This window comes from Herpailurus yagouaroundi, unplaced genomic scaffold (genome assembly GCF_014898765.1).
Source record: "Herpailurus yagouaroundi ecotype Mexico unplaced genomic scaffold, PumYag 140, whole genome shotgun sequence".
NCBI classification, from domain to species: domain Eukaryota; kingdom Metazoa; phylum Chordata; class Mammalia; order Carnivora; family Felidae; genus Herpailurus; species Herpailurus yagouaroundi.
Genome location: NW_024412395.1, coordinates 31,501,442 through 31,520,514, shown reverse-complemented (window position 1 = coordinate 31,520,514; position 19,073 = coordinate 31,501,442). Strand labels below are relative to the sequence as shown.

The 19,073-nt window shown below is 35.2% G+C and overlaps 1 protein-coding gene across 3 annotated transcripts in view; it reads right to left on the bottom strand.

Annotated features, from left to right (window-relative positions):
• The window catches only part of MBD5 (methyl-CpG binding domain protein 5), a 145,337-nt gene extending 127,074 nt beyond the window's left edge, over positions 1–18,263 (bottom strand). For 2 of the 3 annotated variants that reach the window (XM_040474994.1, XM_040474995.1), the window contains exons 1-2: positions 17,690–18,263; positions 16,794–16,915 (exon numbers count right to left, since the gene is read on the bottom strand). The gene's annotated coding sequence lies outside the window, so the exon portion shown is untranslated. The remainder of the gene's footprint in view (positions 1–16,793; positions 16,916–17,689) is intronic. The other variant, XM_040474996.1, reaches the window with a different exon arrangement.
• Positions 18,264–19,073: the final 810 nt, after the last annotated feature.

Genomic DNA, 19,073 nt, shown 5'->3' with positions numbered 1-19,073 from the left:
ACACATATTATTTTTAATTAATTAAAAAGATCTAATTAACCTCATCTAGATAAGGAGCTTCTACACAGCAAAGGAAACAATCAACAAAACTAAAAGGCAACCGATGGAATGATAGACGATATTTGCAAATGACATATCAGATAAAGGGTTAGTATCCAAAATCTATAAAGAACTTACCAAAATTCAACACCTCAAAAACAAATAATCCAGTGGAGAAGTGGTCTAAGAATATGAATAGACACTTTTCCAAAGAAGATATTCAGATGCTAGCAGACACATGAAAAGATGCTCAATGTCACTCATCATTGGGGAAATACAAATCAAAACCACAAGGAGATACCACCTCACATGGGTCAGAATTGATAAAATTAACAATTTAGGCAACAACAGATGTTGGCCAGGATGTGGAGAAAGGGAAACACTTTTGCACTGCTGGAGGGAATGCAAACTGGTGCAGCCACTCTGGAAAACAGTATGGAGGTTCCTCAAAAAATTAAAAATAGAACTATTCCTATGACCTAGCAATTGCATCACTAAGTATTTATCCGAAGGATATAAAAATGCTAATTTGAAGGGGCACATACACCCCAATGTTTATAGCAGTAGCCAAATTACAGAAAGAGCCTAAATGTCCATCAACTGATGAATGGATAAAGAAGATGTGGTGCGCGTGCGCGCGCGCGCGCGCGCACACACACACACACACACACACACACACACACACTGGAATACTACTTCGCAATCAAAAATAATGAAATCTTGCCATTTGCAACAATGTGTATGGAACTGGAGGGTATTATACTACATGAAATATGTCAGTCAGAGAAATATATCATATGACCTCACTCATATATGAAATTTGAGAAACACAACAGATGAACATAGGGGAAGGGAAGGAAAAATAAGATAAAAACAGAGAGGGAGGCAATCTATAAGAGACTCTTAAATATAGAGAACAAACTAAGGGTTGCTGGAAGTGAGGTGGATGGGGGGATGGGTTAAATGGGTGATGGGCATTAAGGAGTGCACTTTTAAAAAAAATTTTTTAATGTTTATTTATTTCTGAGACAGAGAGAGACAGAGCACGAGTCGAGGAGGGGCAGAGAGAGAGGGAGACACAGAATCCAAAGCAGGCTCCAGGCTCTGAGCTTTCAGCACAGAGCCCGACATGGGGTCAAACTCAAACTCACAAACCATGAGATTATGACCTGAGCCAAAGTCAGCTGCTCAACCAACTGAGCCACCTGGACGCCCCAAGGAGTGCATTTTTTGGGATGAACACTGGGTGTCATGTAAGAAATGAATCACTGGGTTCTACTCCTGAAGCCAAGACTACACTGTATGTTAACTAACTTGAATTAAAAAAAATCTAATTAAATGTGGAGTTGGTATAAGATAATCCTGCAAACTAAGACATTTTTCAGATAACACTGGTCCTTCACAAGCACACAGTTGGTTATAAGTGTACATCCTCTTTTTCTTTTAAGGGTTAAAAATGTACATAAATAATTTAAGATCATTGAATATATCATCAGAATTACAAGGAGGTCTAAAATATATTCAGTCCTGTATTTCCCAAACTATGAACTGAGAATCACTTAATATACATGGTACAGATATAGAGTAATACAAAAATCTTTAATACTATATCCATCTTTTGGAAATTCACAATGCACATTAATATTGGGTATGGTAACTTGTTTCACTTAACTTTGTTTAATATAGAATTTCCCAAATTTCAGCACTGAAATTTGAAACTTTTTAGAAGTTCATCCTGAATACCTAGCTGGGATACAGTAATCTTCTCATTTTTCAGAAAAGAAATATCTTTTACAGTGTCTCATACATAGCTGATGGCAGATCCAGAACAGAAAGTACAAATCTCTTGCTACTAACAGTTCTGTGTCTTCTTATAACATACTGCTTCCTGTATTAACATAAGACCACTTCCAGATCTTTTCAGTTGGAGTCCTCTTTACCAAGAAGTAGTAAGAGAATGTAATTTTGAAAAACGTGCTTTGAAGCTCATATTAATGTCTAGGGATTGCTGTCCAAAATATGAGATCAGTGTTGTGGAGTCTAGCTTCTACGACTTAACACATTATGTGATCTTTCAAAATAAGTAGCTATGGCAATTGCTTATTTGTCTGTCTATATAAATAATGTGAGCCCTTTTTTTATCAAAGACTGGATCACATGCAAGGTTGCAATAGCCATATTAGTAAATACTAGATAAATTCAGCCATTCATTCAGCCTATACTTTACCTTTTAAAAATGGCTTTGCAATAGCTGATTAAACACTAACTAAACAGGATAGTTTCTTAAACTGGTGTCCTGAAGAGCACAGCTCCAAAGATGGGATTTGATACGATGTAAAATAGTGTCAAGGTCAAACAAGTTTGGGAAATGTTGGGTTTATAGAACTTGTTCCCTCCAGGACTACTCAGAAGCCTTTATATGATAAAGGGCATTGTGAATTTTTAAGAGAGAAAAATATGAAGAGTGTGTGTGTGTGTGTGTGTGTGTGTGTGTGTGTGTGTGACTTTAATTCCCCAAATTTACTTGACAACTGATATTTTCTCCCCACTTTGATGATAAAGCTTTTAGAAGATTGTTGTATAAAATACCAGTTTGGGAAATACTGATTTGATTTAAAAAGGAATGAGCTGGAGACAAATCAGAGCTAGGTTTACTGTTTGTTCATTTATAGTAAGTTTTTAGTCCTGATAAGTCTTTTATGCCCACTCCCCAAAAAGGTATTAATATGCTTTCTGTTCAAAGTCCTGCTTCTGGGCCACTCTCTAGTATCTGTTTATTGTTTATTGCATCTCATTCTGCACAGCATCTGCCTCGTTTAGTTGCAATTCTTACTTATTCCAATCTCTTCCTGTACGTCAGATTTTTAAATTAAAAAAAAAAATTAATGTTTATTTTTGAGAGAGAGAGAGTCAAAGCGTGAATGGGGGAGGGGCAGAGAGAGGGAGACACAGAATCTGAAGCAGGCTCCAGGCTCTGTCAGCTCAGAGCCTGACATAGAGCTGGAACCTACAAACCACTAGATCATGACCTGAGCCGAAGTTGAACTCTGACTGAGTCGCCCAGGTGCCCGCCCTGCACTTCAGATTCGATTCTCAGCATTGGGTTTCCAGATTATGGCCTTACACCCCTCAGCACAGATTCTGGGTATCTGCCTTCATACTTGGTAGTTCTCCCTGGCTATGTAAAACAAACAAACAAACAACAACAACAACAAAAAACACACACACACAAAAAAACTCATGAAAAAGTTTGGCAAGCTAATCTTTTTATCATCAAGAGGACAAACAAAAACTACACAGCTAATCCTTAGCACATCTTTGTTTTAATTTTATTAGCTGAGAATTGTGATGTAATCTGTTAGTTCTTCTACTTTATGATATTTTTTCATTGAGGAAAGAGGAACCAAATGAAACTTTTTCATTATACATATGATGCTTTACTTGAAAGTCAGTCACCTGTGTACATGCTTTAATTCATTCAATGCTTTCCTTTCAGAGTTTTATTTTTACACAGAAGTCTTAAAGGGTGAACTAGCTTCTACATTGAGAGAATATGGCTTCCTGAATGTAAAAGCTGACTTTTTGTTAGAGATGCTCTATACCAAATTGACATATGATAAAATTAACTTCTCCTGATGAACATAATTTTATAATGCTGATTCTAGATACTATTTTATTTTTTAATAAATTAGCAGAGTTCACTCAAAATTAGGAAATAAAAACTAATTGCACCTTATTGGGGTTAGATTTCAAAATTAGCAGATTAGTGTACTTCTAAATGCAAGGTAAATAATGGTGGGGGCCAAAATCCACGATGAGTCACAAAATTTTAAATGAACAATGATTACGTGTGCATTTTTAACTGGAAAGGAAAGTATTATGTTTAATATTTGAATCTTTTTAAACAGTATTTTAATGCCAGCTTAAAAAATGATTGTGCAGACTTTCAGATACCTTTTAAAATATCAGCAATATGAAACAGTGGGCATCCTGTAATTCTAGCATGTGGAATCAGAATGTTTCCAAGGTTTCAAAGTAAATATCAGCAATGCAGAAAATTCTACCTCGATTTTCAATATCTAGGTCACATGGACCACTTTGAATACTGTGAATAGGAAAAAAAAAAACAAGCAGGAAGATTTCTGTAGAGCTACCAAGAATTCATAACATTCAGATTATGACAAAAAACATATCATGGTTTTTAAAGTAATAATTCCTATATAATATAGAGAATAGTGCCTTAAAATGAATATCTGATCTATTATATAAACTAAATAAACCTTTGAAGAGTATTATATTCTTAAATAAATATCTTTTGTTTTTACTGCTCCCTCAGATGTGTGTGTGTGTGTGTGTGTGTGTGTGTGTGTGTGTGTCCATCTGAATAGTCAGGAACAGAGAAGAATACTGAAAATAAATGTATTGTTAACTAAAAAGCACATGCAATTTAGGAAAAGTCCTGCCATAATTAGCAGTAATCAGAAATTTTAACTTCCATTTACAATAAAGGCAAATAGGTATGGTTATAATGATATCTGAAAGCGCAATCTTTTTATTTATATGAAAGAGATATAGAAGGTTGACAATATACTTTAATTATGAAAAGTGCACAGTGGTTTTGTAATTTCTCTTCTCCATAAACATATAGTTGCAGATATTTGGAGCCTAGAATTGTCTTTACTGTAGTTTTTATTATTTCCCTTGAAATCTACTGAATTTATTAATTATGAATTTAAAATTTCTCCTTGTCCCTTTCCCAAGTTATTATGTGAAACACAGAAAGTGAAGATGGGAGACTCTAACTCAGCTACCACTTACAATTTTTATACATATATAGTTCTTTTCATGAGAGACAGAAATGAAAGCAACTTGACTGAGTGCATTTTTCTTAATCTATTTGATAACACTAGAGGGAAATCACATATGCATCAGCGCAACAATTAAGAAGGGAAATGCTGAAAAACTACATTTAAATGAGTAGGATTTATAGAGATAGAGTTTTAATAAAGATATTATTTATATTACAAAGACTTGGTTATAATCAATGTATATTATTTAACAATACTAAGCCTTGCAAGTATCTTTTAATGAAGCACATCAAGGAGCTGCTTAAGACTGCCAGGAAGCAGAAAAAACACTGTTTACATGTAACATACCATTAGTTAGCTGGAGTTCTCTTTAAGGCCTCAAAATTTTCATACAGATACTGGCTAGAGGATTTGGATTAAAGAATTTACTATAGTTACAGAGATATTTCAGAGGTGGTTTAAAAATGGGTCGATAGTCCTAATATGAAAACCCACAGTGAATATACTCAGCAGGAAAAAACTGAGAGCTTTTCTCCTAAGGTCAAGAATAAGACAAGGATGTCCACTCTCACCACTTCTTTTCAACATAATAGTGGAAGTTGTAGCTTCAGCAATCAGACAACAAAAAGAAATAAAAGGAATCCAAATTGGTAAGGAACAAGTCAAACTTTCACTATTTGCAGATGACATGGTATTATATATAGAAGCTCCACCAAAAACTACTAGAACTGATAAATGAATTCAGTAAAGCCTCAGGATACAAAATCAATGTACAGAGATCTGTTGCATTTCCATATATTAATAATGAAGCAGCAGGAAGAGAGATTAAGAAAACAATCCCATTTACAGTTGCACCAAAAGTAATAAAGTTTCTAGGAATAAACTTAACTAAGGAGGTGATAGACCTGTACTCTGAAAACATTAAAATATTGATGAAAGAAATTGAAGACACAATGAAATGGAAAGACATTCCATGCTCAAAGATTTAAAGAACAAATGTTGTTAAAATGTCTATACTACCCAAAGCAATCTACAGATTCAATGCAATTCCTATCAAAATACCAAACATAGCATTTTTCACAGACCTAGAACAAACAATCCTAAAGTCTATATGGAACCACAAAAAATCCTGAACAGCCAAAGCATCTTGAAAAAGCAAAGCCAAGCTGGAGACATCACAATTCCAGACTTCAAGTTACATTACAAAACTATAGTAATCAGAACAGTATGGCACTAGTACAAAAGTAGACACACAGACCAAGAGAACAGAATAGAAAATCCAGAAATAAACCCACAATTATATGGCCAATTCATCTTCAACAAAGCAGGAAAAGATATCCAATGGGAAAAAGACAGTTTCTTCAATAAATGGTGCTGGGAAAACTGGACAACTGCATGCACAAGAATGAAACTGGAATACTTTCTTACACCAGACACAAAAATAAACTCAAAATGGATTAAATACCTCAGTGTGATACCTGAAACCATAAAAATCCTAGAAGAGAGGACAGGCAGTAATCTCTCTGACATTGACCATAGCAACACTTTTCTAGATATGTCTCCTGAGGCAAGGGAAATAAATACAAGCAAAAATAAACTATTGGGACTATGTCAAAATAAAACGCTTCTGTACAGTGAAGGAAACAATTAACAAAACTAAAGGGCAACCTACTGAATGGGGGAAGATATTTGGAAATGACATATATGATAAAGGGTTAGCATCCAAAATATATAAAGAGCTAATACAACCCAACACCCAAAAACACAAATGATCCATTTGAAAAATGGGCTGAACATATGAACAGATATTACTCCAAAGAAGACTACAGATGGCCCACAGACACATGAAAAGATGCTCAACATCACTCAGCATCAGGGAAATGAAAATCAAAACCACAAGGAGATACCACCACATACCTGTCAGAATGGCTGAAGTCAAAAAATGCAAACAAAATGTGTAGGCAAGGATGTGGAGAAAAAGGAACCCACTTGCACAGTTGGTGGGAATGCAAACAGTGGGAAGCCATTGTGGAAAACAGTATGGAGGTTTCTCAAAAAGTTAAAACTAGAACTACCCTATGATTCAGTAATCACACTACTGGACATCTATCCCCCAAATACAAATGCACTAATTCAAAGGGATACATGCACCCCTATGTTTATAGCAGCATTATTTATAATAGCCAAATTATGGAAGCAGCCCAAGTGTCCACTGATAGATGAATGGATAAAGAAGACATGGTGTGTACACACACACACACACACACACACACACACACACACACACAATGGGATATTATTTGGCCATAAAAAAGAATGAAATCTTAGCATTGGCAACAACCTGGATGGAGCTAGAGAGTATTATGCTAAGTACAATAAGTAGTCAGAGAAAGACAAATGCCATATGATTTCCCTCACATGTGGAATTTAAGAAACAAAACAAACAAGCAAAAGAAAAAGTGAGAGAGAGAAACCAAGAAACAGACTCTTGACTACAGAGAACAAACTGATGGTTATCAAAGGGGAGGTTGTGGGGGGAGGATGAGTGGAATAGGTGATGGGGATTAAAGGAGTGCACTTGCTGCGATGAGCACTGGGTGAAGTATGGAAGTGTTGTATACCTGAAACTGATATAACACTGCATGTCAATTAAACTGAAATTAAAATAAAAACTTAATAAAAAAAATAAAAATGGTCCCGGGCGCATGGGTGGCTCAGTCGGTTAAGTGACCAACTCTGACTCAGGTCATGATCTCGCAGTTTGTGGGTTCGAGCCCTGCGTCGGGCTCTGTGCTAACTGCTCAGAGCCTGGAACGTGTTTCAGATTCTGTATCTCCTTCTCCCTCTTCCCCTTCCCTGCTTGCACTCTGTCTGTCTCCCTCTCAAAAATAAATAAACATTAGCAAAAAAAAATAATAATAAAAACAAAAGGTCCCATAGGACAAAGAAAAAAGGGAAAGAATGAACATTATATATTTTATCTCATTTTAGTTATCACTGCCAACCTATAAAATAGTTATTTTCATCCTCATATCTGTCAACTTACTGCAAATAAAAGATTATAACCTTCTAGAAGTTAATGGTTGGTTTTAGACAAATTTAGTGCTATTCCATGCAAAATCACATTTATATTCAATGATAAGGTATCGAGTGATAGATGGAAACACTACTAGAGTAGTTAGAGATTCAATTACTTCTGAAGAAAGTCACTTTTGGCCAGGGGAATTTTATGCTAAATATATATAAAACATATATATTTTATGATATAATAATATATAAATATGTATATATTTATATATAACATATATATTTTATAATATAATATAAATATATAATAATACATATATTTTGCTTTCAGTAGGAGAAAGTAACTTGTTTCTAGATGATTGTATTTTGTTAAATATTAACCCATTTATTTATTTAAGAATATACTATTTACATCAGTATTTTAATAAATAGTTTTATTACTATATCTTGGGCTTATACCACTTTTATGTAAGTAGTATAAGAATCCCAGTTAATTGTAGGAGAACCTAGTCTGTTAGTTGATGTTGCTATAAGTTAAATTTTAGAGAGTGATCTTTAAAAATAATTTTCTTAATGTTTATTTATTTTTGAGAGAGAGAGGGACAGTGAGCAAGTGGGGGAAGGGCAGAGAGAGAAGGAGACACAGAATATGAAGCAGGCTTCAGGCTCTGAGTTGTTAGCCCAGCGCCTGTGGGCGGGGCTTGAGCCCACGAACTGTGAGATCATGACCTGAGTGTAAGTCAGACACTTAACCAACTGAGCCACCCAGATGCCCCAAAATGATCTTTTTAAAATGACATTTTATCTGGTCGTTTTTTTGACTAGAAATTTTCAAGGCATTCTAAAGATGGTAAGATCATACATGGTTTTACTTCTTTTAAGACCTACTAAAATGATAGTACAGGAATAAAAAATAAATAACACCACAATGGCTGGGCCATCAACAGATGAGAGATTTTGAAAAATTAATGTGAGCTAGAAAACAGAGAAAAACTGCAGCCAAGGGGCACAGGAAACCACAGCCTAGCAGACACAGAGTGATAAATGTTTATTTATTTTTGAGAGAGAGAGCACAAGGAGGGGAAGGGCAGAGAGAAAAGGAGACAGAGGATCCAAAAGTGGGCTCTCCACTGACAGCAAAGAGCCCAATGTGAATCAAACCCACAAACCGTGAGATCATGACTTGAGCTGAAGTTGGATGCTTAACTGACTGAGCCACCCAGATGCTCCAAAAAAAGGGAAGTTTAAAAGGACTTCCAGGTAATATCCTCAGGGACACCGAGCAGACATCAGATCCACAAAATAGTAATAATGACAATAATTATAATAATAATTATAATAGCAAATACATATAAGACTTACTCAATTCCAGATTTTATTCCCAGGGTTTTATGTTTATCAGCTCATTTACTCAGGGTTTTATGTTTATCAGCTCAGCTCAGAACTCTGAGATAGGTGTACTATCATTATCTCCATTTCAGGTTAAGGCAGAGACACAGAATTTAAAGTTGCTTAAGATCACAGACTTAAGCGTGGGAGACTGGGATTCAAACTCAGTCTGGCTCCAGAATCTACCCTTTTCAACTTAAAATAAATAAAAATAAACAAAAACTCCAGAGAATATGAAAGACTCGGAAAATAAAACAAAATTTTATATTTCAACCTTCCTACAAATCTCTTTTTGGGGGGTTTTGTTTTAGAATGAAGAGCACTGCAAATGGAAACAGATTTGAAAAGAAACAGAAAGTATCATAAGAAAGATGATCATTAGATGTTCAGCTACGTAGTCCTTCACAGAATGACAGATATTACAGAAAGAAAGAAGAAAAACAATAAAGAAGGAAGGGAGGAAATTACTAAAGAAATAATGCAAGATAACTTTCTAGGAATGAAACTCCTTAGATGAAAATGCTCACTGAGTTCAACAGTAAAATATGGACAGAAAAAAGCCAAGACACATCATCAGGAATTGAAAAGCACCAAGGAAAACCAAGATGGGGCCTGAAAGTTGCCAGAGGGAAAACGAGCTGCAGGCTTAGGCTGGTGTTAATGAATTTTAGAAAACTTTCCAAGCTCAAGGAGAAAATGATTAGTGCTCTAGCATTCCAGAGAAACTAGAATTCAGATGGAAGCAGTTAGGCAGCAAGTGCTTCTCTTCAGCATATTCTTTAAAGGTGGTGCCTTTTCTACAAGTTTAACACAATGATTGTTGAGACTTTTATAAAAGGAAGTTAGTAGAAGAGGCACAAAATGTCAGTTTTTATATAGTATCTCATGTGGACCAGGCAGTCAAAACTGTGGCACTTAAAAAAAAAAATGTTTATTTATTTTTAATAGACAAGCAGGGGGAGTGGCAGTGACAGGGAGACAAGAGGATCTGAACTGGGCTCTGCACTGACAGCACAGAGCCTGATGCGGGGCTCGAATTCACGAACCATGAGACCATGACCTGAGCAGAAGTCGGATGCTTAACTGACTGGGCCACTCAGGCACCCAAAACGTGGCACCTTTTAATGTGTTTTCTTCCTTTCGATACTGATGCACACACACCCACCTCTCCCCTTTCCCCCAGTGAGGCCGGTCCCCAGGCCTGTACCTTCTGATGTTAGGACCTGGATACACCTCTAATGAGAATAAAATAAACAACATTTCAAATATGTGAAAGTTCAAAAAATTTATCATTCAAATATTTTTCATTGAAAGTTGCTGAGGGATATGCTTCATTAAAGGAAGATGTACAATGAAATAGAGAAAAACGTGGGTTGTCTGTCATCATGCCAATGGGAAGAACAGGAAGGAGAAGCCCAAGGATGACAGCTGTGTAGCCAGAGGATGTAATGAGGCTCCAGAAGAGCATTTCCAAGGGAAAAGAATAAAACCAGAGAGAGAGATCACAGCATGTTATATATAATGGAGAGTCAGAAAGAATTGGGGATATGATAAAGAAAAATAATGTACGAAAAACAAAAGCAAATGAAAAATTTTAAGAAAATTGAAAAATTGCCTAAGTCAGGACATATAACCAAAGAAGACTATTTGGGACTATAATCAATCACTAACTAAAATGATTCTGTTATCAGGCACTGTTTTAGCTACCGGGAATATAGTGAGGGAGCAAACAACAAACAAAAATATCAAACAAAAATATCAAACAAATTAGCTGAAGTAGATGGTATTCCTTGCCTTCTTGAAGCTATAGTCAAGAATGGGGAGAATGAAAAGTTAAATGAGGTAAGATATATCATTTGTTTAACAATAAGTGCTATGAAGAAAAACATAACAGGAAAAGTACAGTAAGAATCTCACACAGAGGGGCACCTGGGTAGTTCAGCTGGTTAAGCATTTGAATTTGGCTCAGGTCATGATCTCATGGTTTGTGAGTTTAAGACCCACATCGGGCTGTCTGCTGTCAGCACAGAGCCTGCTCTGGATTCTCTGTCCCTCCTCTCTCTGTCCCTCCCCTCTTCTCTCTCTCTCTCTCAAAATAAATAAACTTAAAAAAAAAAAAAGAATTCCAGGTAGGGGAGATGCTATTTCCAATAAGATGTCCAGGAATGGCCCTACTGACTGGCTGCCAGTTGGTTTGAGTATTTAAGGAAGAGAAGGATCAGACAGTGCAGTCATCTGGGTAATGGATGTTCAGGTGGAGGACACAGCAAATGCAAAGAGCCTTTCCACACAATAATGTAAATACTTGATTTTGGTTATAAAATAGATATAAATGGCATCAATTTTAGAGATACAAAAGTGACAGAACTGAGGACGGAATCACAGAGAAGGTGGGTGCACTAACGTCCTTGTCTGACAACAGGGGACAATCCCAAAGCAGCATCTATGGTTAAAGGTACTGGTTTATTATCCACAGTTACAACAGAGAAATCAAAGAAAGATAAAACTAACTGAGGAACAAAAGAGAAAAGGTAGAGGTAGGGTAGAGTGAGTGAGTGAATGTATAATGCCTCTTTTATTTATGTGTATGATAATAGATGATACCTAAAAGTGACAAATAAAAAATCTGAGGTGAAAGCAAATGACATTGACCTGAATAAATGAAGATATCAGAAAGAAAAGTGGAAAGAGAGGTGAGGCATAAGTGGGAGAAGTTGGATCACAGAACTGTTGATTTTAACCATGTGCACAAATTTGATTTAAACCATCCACCCCCCCACACCCCCTGCCACACACACACACACACACACACACACACACACACACACCCTTTGGAGGTCTCCCATTACTTGTAGGATTAATATCAAAATCCGAAACAAGGCCTCCGGGGGCCCTTCCTCTCTCACCAGCCTCACCTCTTTCTCCCTCCCCCACACTCTCTGCTCTAGCCACACCTCCCTTCAGTTTCCTGAGCAGGCAAGGCCCTCTAAGCTTCTGAAGCCTCTGTCTATGCTATTCCCTCCATCTGAAATGTTTCTGGCCCAATATTCCCACTCCTGGACTGACTTACCCATCCGGTCTAGTAGGTGCAAGAGCCTAGGGCTCACAATAATACTCTTAGGGGTCCACAAAAAAGCTTTCTTTTAAAATAAGGGGAAAAAAACCCTTTTAGGTCAAAGAAAATATTTTAATATACAATATTAACATACTTGTCTCTATACCAGTATAAATGCAAATCTCAATTTTTAATATTGTTTATGGAGGAAGGGACCCACAAAAGCAAAAGTGTCTAGGGCCCACCAAAATCATTGTGTGGCCCCCTTGGTCTCCAATTCCCCAATTCTACTGCCGGCATGAATCTTCTCATCCCTTAGCTCCCAGCTGAAACACTCCTTCAGGGACTCTGCCTGATTCTCCAGGCAATATGCGGTCCCTATGTATATTCTCCCATCACTTTGTAATATGGAAACAAACTAAATAATTGTGTAAATTTACATTTAATGAAATCAGGGACTGTGTCTACCTCGTTTACTGCTATATATTCCCAGAACCAAGCCTTGTATTCACTGATATGAGACTCTGAAGGACTCAGAATTTTATACTGTGGTTCTCTCAAGTCCTTGTTCACTTTTCTGATCCTAGATTTACTACAGATTAGTCTCTGATTGACTCAGTTTCTTCATTTTAAAAATAGGAGTAATAATGGGAGTTATGAGTTAGAATAGTGCCTGACACACAGTAATAACATTCTTCATGTTATCAGATAATTACTCCTACACTACCATTTTTAAAATTACTATTATCATCATCATTATTATTTCATACACTGGGTGAATTAGGTAAATATTTTGTTTTGTTAATTTCCTCCCTTTTACTATCTCTTATGTAAATATGTTTTTAAAAGTTGTGGATGCCATTTTAACAACTTAACTCACAAGGTTTTAGGAAAAGAGCAAATAGCTGTAAAGACAGAGGAGAACTGAAGTTTTGGTAACTGAAAATACATAATTATCCATGAAATCAAGACTTCGGGGCTTTCAAAATATCCACACCCACCAACTCAAAATTTTACATAAGATCAGGCTAGAAGAATACTTTAGCAAAGTATAGTAAATCAGAATTCTCTCAAACACAAATTTCCAAGAAAATCTAATAAAAATGAGAGGTTGAATTTATTATCTTAAAAAAATCTTACCTATTTCCCTCAAATAGATGCTCTGCAGAGTTGAAAACAATTTTCAATAGTGATATTACTTTCTTAGAGTTATAATTTTTTATACATAATTCCTTCTGCAGGTAAATAAAAATACCCCAAAGCAGTAAAAATAAAATAAAGCAACAGTAACTGAAAAGCCTACCAAGGGTTTTCATTTTGGTAAACATTTATTTCACCATCTAAGCTTCAGACTCCTGATATGACCCTCGGGATAATATGACAGACTCAGGTTTGATTCCCTCTGGTATTTCAACCAATACTGTGTACAACCTGAGGACCGTTTTTTTGAGGATAAATGACTGGCTAGGAAGACTAAAGTCCTGAGGCTTTGCCTGGGGCCTATAATCTCACCTAATCATTATTCACAATCCCCCAGAAAAGCCTCGAGCTAAAATTGTGATTGCTATTTAGAACTAAACTTGCAAATTCATTTTTGAAAATCTTTTCTTCTTTTGTGATTTCATTTTTTTGTTTAATTCATGACCACCTTTAGATATCAACTATAGCAAGCATTAAAACCTAGAGCAATAGTCCATCTGTTTTGAGTGTTGCTTTCTTTACTAATTTATAAAAAGATATTTTAATAGCAAAAATGCCTAAGGACTACATTGCGTAATACATGCAACTAAAAATGTAAAGTCCTTAAAGGGGATATGAAAAGCAGTGATAATGGAGAAGAGTTCTGTAAATTTAGAATTTTGTAATACAGTTCTCATAAGCCATTTTCAATTTGAAAAGCCAAAATAATTTTTATAAATGCAAAGATGAATTGAAGGATGCAATATCCTCTGAAAATCAGGGAATAAGCTAGAGTCAAGCCATACCACAAATTTCTTTAACTAACCTTTCACTTTTTTTTTTTTTTTTTTTACTTAGGATGTAAAAAATACTTCTTGCTATCTATCCTGCCAAAATGTTCCACTCTTGCTTATTTCTAGGATTGGCCATTGCAATCCTCTCTCTGTTCTTCCACTAATTCTACTTTATTTAATAGTGACATATAATTTCTTACTGATGATAACACTTAAGAGTCTCCTCTCTTAAAAACAGCAATTAAGAGTGAGGGCTGTTAAGTCTCAGACTGCCTAGACTAGAGTCAGATTCCTTATCTCTATAAAGGGGATAATAATAGTTGTTACTTCAAAGTATATTGTGAAGGTAAGTGAGACAAATGACTTAAAGTATTTAGTAGATTGTCTGGTACATAGTAAGTACTCATAAATGTTAGTTATTGTTAATAATGAAGACTTTTTAGAACCTTTTCTTTACTTCTTAAAGGTCTCCTGAGAAAACAAAACACATTTGCTTGACTTTGGACAAACTTGAGTTAAACTCTTTTTTCTTTTGTTTTCTCCTTTATAAAATGAAATAATCTGACCATATTAACCCAAAGGTCTTTCTTAACTGTAAAAACTTACATAATTTTATTTAGCTCTGGCTAAGGTTCAGACTTATTTTCCTTTTCTGTTTTTAATGTGCATGGACAATTCTTTTTCTGGTTGAGACTAACTTTTCTTCTTTGATTAAGAACTACATCTGATGATATTCTGTACCCCTACTAGCCCTAGGAATCATGGGGTATTTTCCCAATTTCCTATGTGAGGTACCATATTCACAATCAAACTCTACAGAAGCCCCTAAGAAGGTATTGCTTTCTTCTGAACTGATACTTTAAAAGTGAATCAGATATTAATTACATGTAATATGTAAAATTTTGTAATCCAAGGATTAAACAAAAAATTGTTATGTTTTTGGAGAGGCATATGTAAAGTTTTATTCAAAAATGTTAACTTATATGGCAAAAATGAAGTACACAAAATAAAAACAAAACATCATATCCAAACATTAAAAAATGAAAAAATAAGAAAACATAATTGTATCACATGTGATTTGTAGTGTTGATAGTCTTAATATGATTCTTCATTCTTATCAATAAAGAAAAAGCCTCAAAGACCACCAAGAATAATTTAGAATGGGGCATAAGTGACATAGGCATGAAAGAAATATAAAAGACAAATAACAATATGCAAAGATATACATTTTACTAGTAATCAAATAAATGAAAATTAGAATGCCATATACTTTTCTCTTTTCAGATGTATTTAAATTGAATACCAATGGCATTGGTTAATACCAATGGCAAAATTACAGAGAAAGTGGCACTCTGATGCACTGTTGGTGGAAATGCAAATTGGTAGAGCCTTTCCATATATTTCCCCTTTGATCTCCCAATTCCATTTAAAAGAATATACCATAAGCTAGCATTTTCCAAAGTGTTCAGTGGGATGTTGATATGTTCTGATGTTATTTTGTGTGTATGTATGTAAAAGTCTAAATTTAATTTTAAATGTAAATGTATACAATGGCATTCAAAAACTTTTCTTTCCCTTTTTTTAAAATAAAATTTATTTTTCAGAGAAGTTTTAGGCTCACAGCAAAACTGAGTGTTAAGTATAGCAATTTCCCATATTGTCCCCTGCCCCCATACACCACAGTTTCTCCATCCTGTAGACACATGTTATCTTAAGAAAACATTCTATAGTCAAATAAGTTTGATTTCTCAGACCTTTGTTACTACTATACATAGGTATTCTCCAAGATGGTGAACAGTGGTTCTTTATGTTATAGGCCATGGAATCCTCTTATCAGAGAGCATGCTTAGGAACTAAGAGTCTGCAACACTTACTTTTTTGGAAACTGTCCTAAAAAATCACTAGACACAAATGCAAACATGTATGTACAAGAATGTTCACTGAAGTCATATTTAACACAAGAAAAAACCTGGAAAGATTCCATATACTCAATAATTAGAAAGTGGTTACATAATTTATGTTATGTTCTTAAACTGGAATATTATATAACCATTAATAATGGAAATGCAGATGATATTTACTCACATTACACATAAGGTAATAAGTTGCTAAGTAAAGAAGCAATCTAGCCAAAGAACATTTATATCCTATTGTTACCAATCCTAATCCTAATATTATATGGATACATATATTATACATTGTATACAAATATATCAATGAATTCAGAAAGACATACAACAAAATATAAAGAGTAGTTATCACAAGGTGATAGATTACTATACCTTTCTGTTTGTCTTATCTTTTTTCTTAATGAACATCTATTAATTTTATAATAGAAATATTTTTTAAAGGCAATGTGTTTATACGTCTTAACTGTTTGGAGACATCTGGCATTTTATTCTTTAGGTGTCAGATGCTTTTCATATTTAACAAAAATTAAGTTCACAGTCAAGAAAACTATAATTATATAAAGAATTCATACAGAAAAAACACAATTCCTACCTTCTGGAGAGAAACTGATAAAAACATAACAAGTGCTGTGAGAGCCAGCAGCGTAATGGAGGCAGTAAATCTCTAGATGCTCTATGCCTTTATGAGTCCCTATAAGGGAGTACCTCTTCTCTCTGTAACACAAATAACATAAACACAAAAATTTATTTAAAGGAGCAGCTGAATGAAAATCATCCTTAAGTATAGCTTGGAGCTATACAGGCTGCCTGTTTCCAGGTGTGATCTCACAGGTAAACAGTTAGAAATATTACCACTTAGTCTCTTTATGACCTTGGAAAAGTTACTTATCTTCTCCAAGCCTCAGTTTCCTCATCTGTACATGGGGATAAGGATATAACCAACTATAAAGATTAATATTCATAAAGTATTCATAACAGTGCCAGATACTGTTGCTACATACGTGGTTTCTACAAATAAATACCTGAGTGGGATTGATTGTATTAATAGAGACCCTCCACAGAGCACATTACTATTAGTGATATTTTACTTCTGTTAACATCTCAAGTAATTCTCATCTCAATCCTGTAAAGTATTGTTATTATTACAAGCTAGCCCTCAGCTTGTATACCAGAAACTTGATTTTATCAACTCCCTAAACTGATACAAAGAAACTCACAAACAACTGATCAATTTAAAAGAGAACCCCTTCCCTCTCCACCCCCTCCCCAAATGATATCCATTGAATAAAATACTATGTACTAATATCTGGTCTATGTAAGTACTGAACCACTTAGACATTATCTGATTAGTATAAAATTAAAGCAAGGAGAATTAAAAACTCATATTGGATCTTTCATTAAGCCATAGTTGTATGATATGCTTTTCTATAGTGTTACTGTAGAAACATTGGTAGGAAAACCAATTTCCTCGTATTCTTGGTATGATACCTTGAGAAGGCATGGCATCACCAATGAAGTATTCTTGCCAAGAATATTCAATCTGAATCTAATAATAAAAGAAATTTTTAGAAAAAAATCTAAATTAAAGGACATGTTGCAAACATTGGCCCAGACTTAAAAAATATCAGTGATATGACACAAAGAGGCTGGGAATTTTTTTTAGATTAAAGGAGATTAAGTGGATATGACAAGTGAATAAAATGCATGATCCTTAATTGGATCTTGGATTGGAGAAAAAAAGACAGCTATAATTACTGGACAACTGGGAAATCTAAACTGCAGACTTCAAAAATCTCTATCGGTTAATAAATTTAAAATTAACTTAGGTGGTTTGTACCTGCAGATAAAATTATTCATTAATTCATTTATTCATCACGATGTGTTAAATACCTATTCAGTGTGATAGGCCTGAAGATGACAAAAACTCCTGCAAGTAACAAACCCTAAAATACAGATATGGCTTAGCCAAAGAGGTCAGGTGAACTCAGTCTGGCAAGTTAGCAAATGAAGGTATGTAGCTAAACTTCTTATCTGTTATATTTGAGACTCTGACCATCTTCCTACTGAAGTATTCTTCTTTCTAATGGAGGGGAAATTTTCAGAATGTTAGAGCAGGTCACTGCTGCTTCATGCTGCCTTTAGTAAGGTGCCACAAGAAAGAGAGGCACATCAGGAAGCAGAGAAGGGAAAAAAAAGATAGCTTTGCCAAAAGAGCTACTTTCTGTCTGTGGCTGAGAATCAGATCATCTGAAGCCTGGCAGGTTGAAAAAGCCAAATTATAAATGTTTTATGATCAACTTTTACTTATTTTTGAATAGGTTATTTTCATGATGTAGAATTTGAAAGGTACAAAGAGGCAGTGAAAATTTCTCTTCCACTCTTGTCCCCAAGACAAGACTGTTTTCCCTCCTCAGAGGCAACCTCTGTTAACAGATTCATGTATTCCTCCAGAAATGTTTAATGCATTGCGAATCTACAGTTGTATTTACAGAAGCAGAGCAGGTTATACACTCTTCTACAGCTTGCTTTCTTCACAGTATGTTTTGTCAATTGATCATCTCGGTACCTATAGAGTTAATTTTATTTTATTTTTTAAATTTTTTAACATTTATTTATTTTTGAAGAAACACAGCATGAGTGGGGGAGGGGCATAGAGAGAGGGAGAGACAGAATCTGAAGCAGGCTCCAGGCTCTGAGCTGTGAGCGCAGAGCCTGACGCGGGGTTCAGACCCATGGACCGCGAGATCATGATCTGAGGTGAAGTCAGACGCTTAACTGACTGAGCCACCCAGGCGCCCCGCAGATTTTTCTTAAGCAAAAGAAATAAGATACTGGCCACCAGGAGGAAAGGAGCATTGAGATGTCTAAGTGT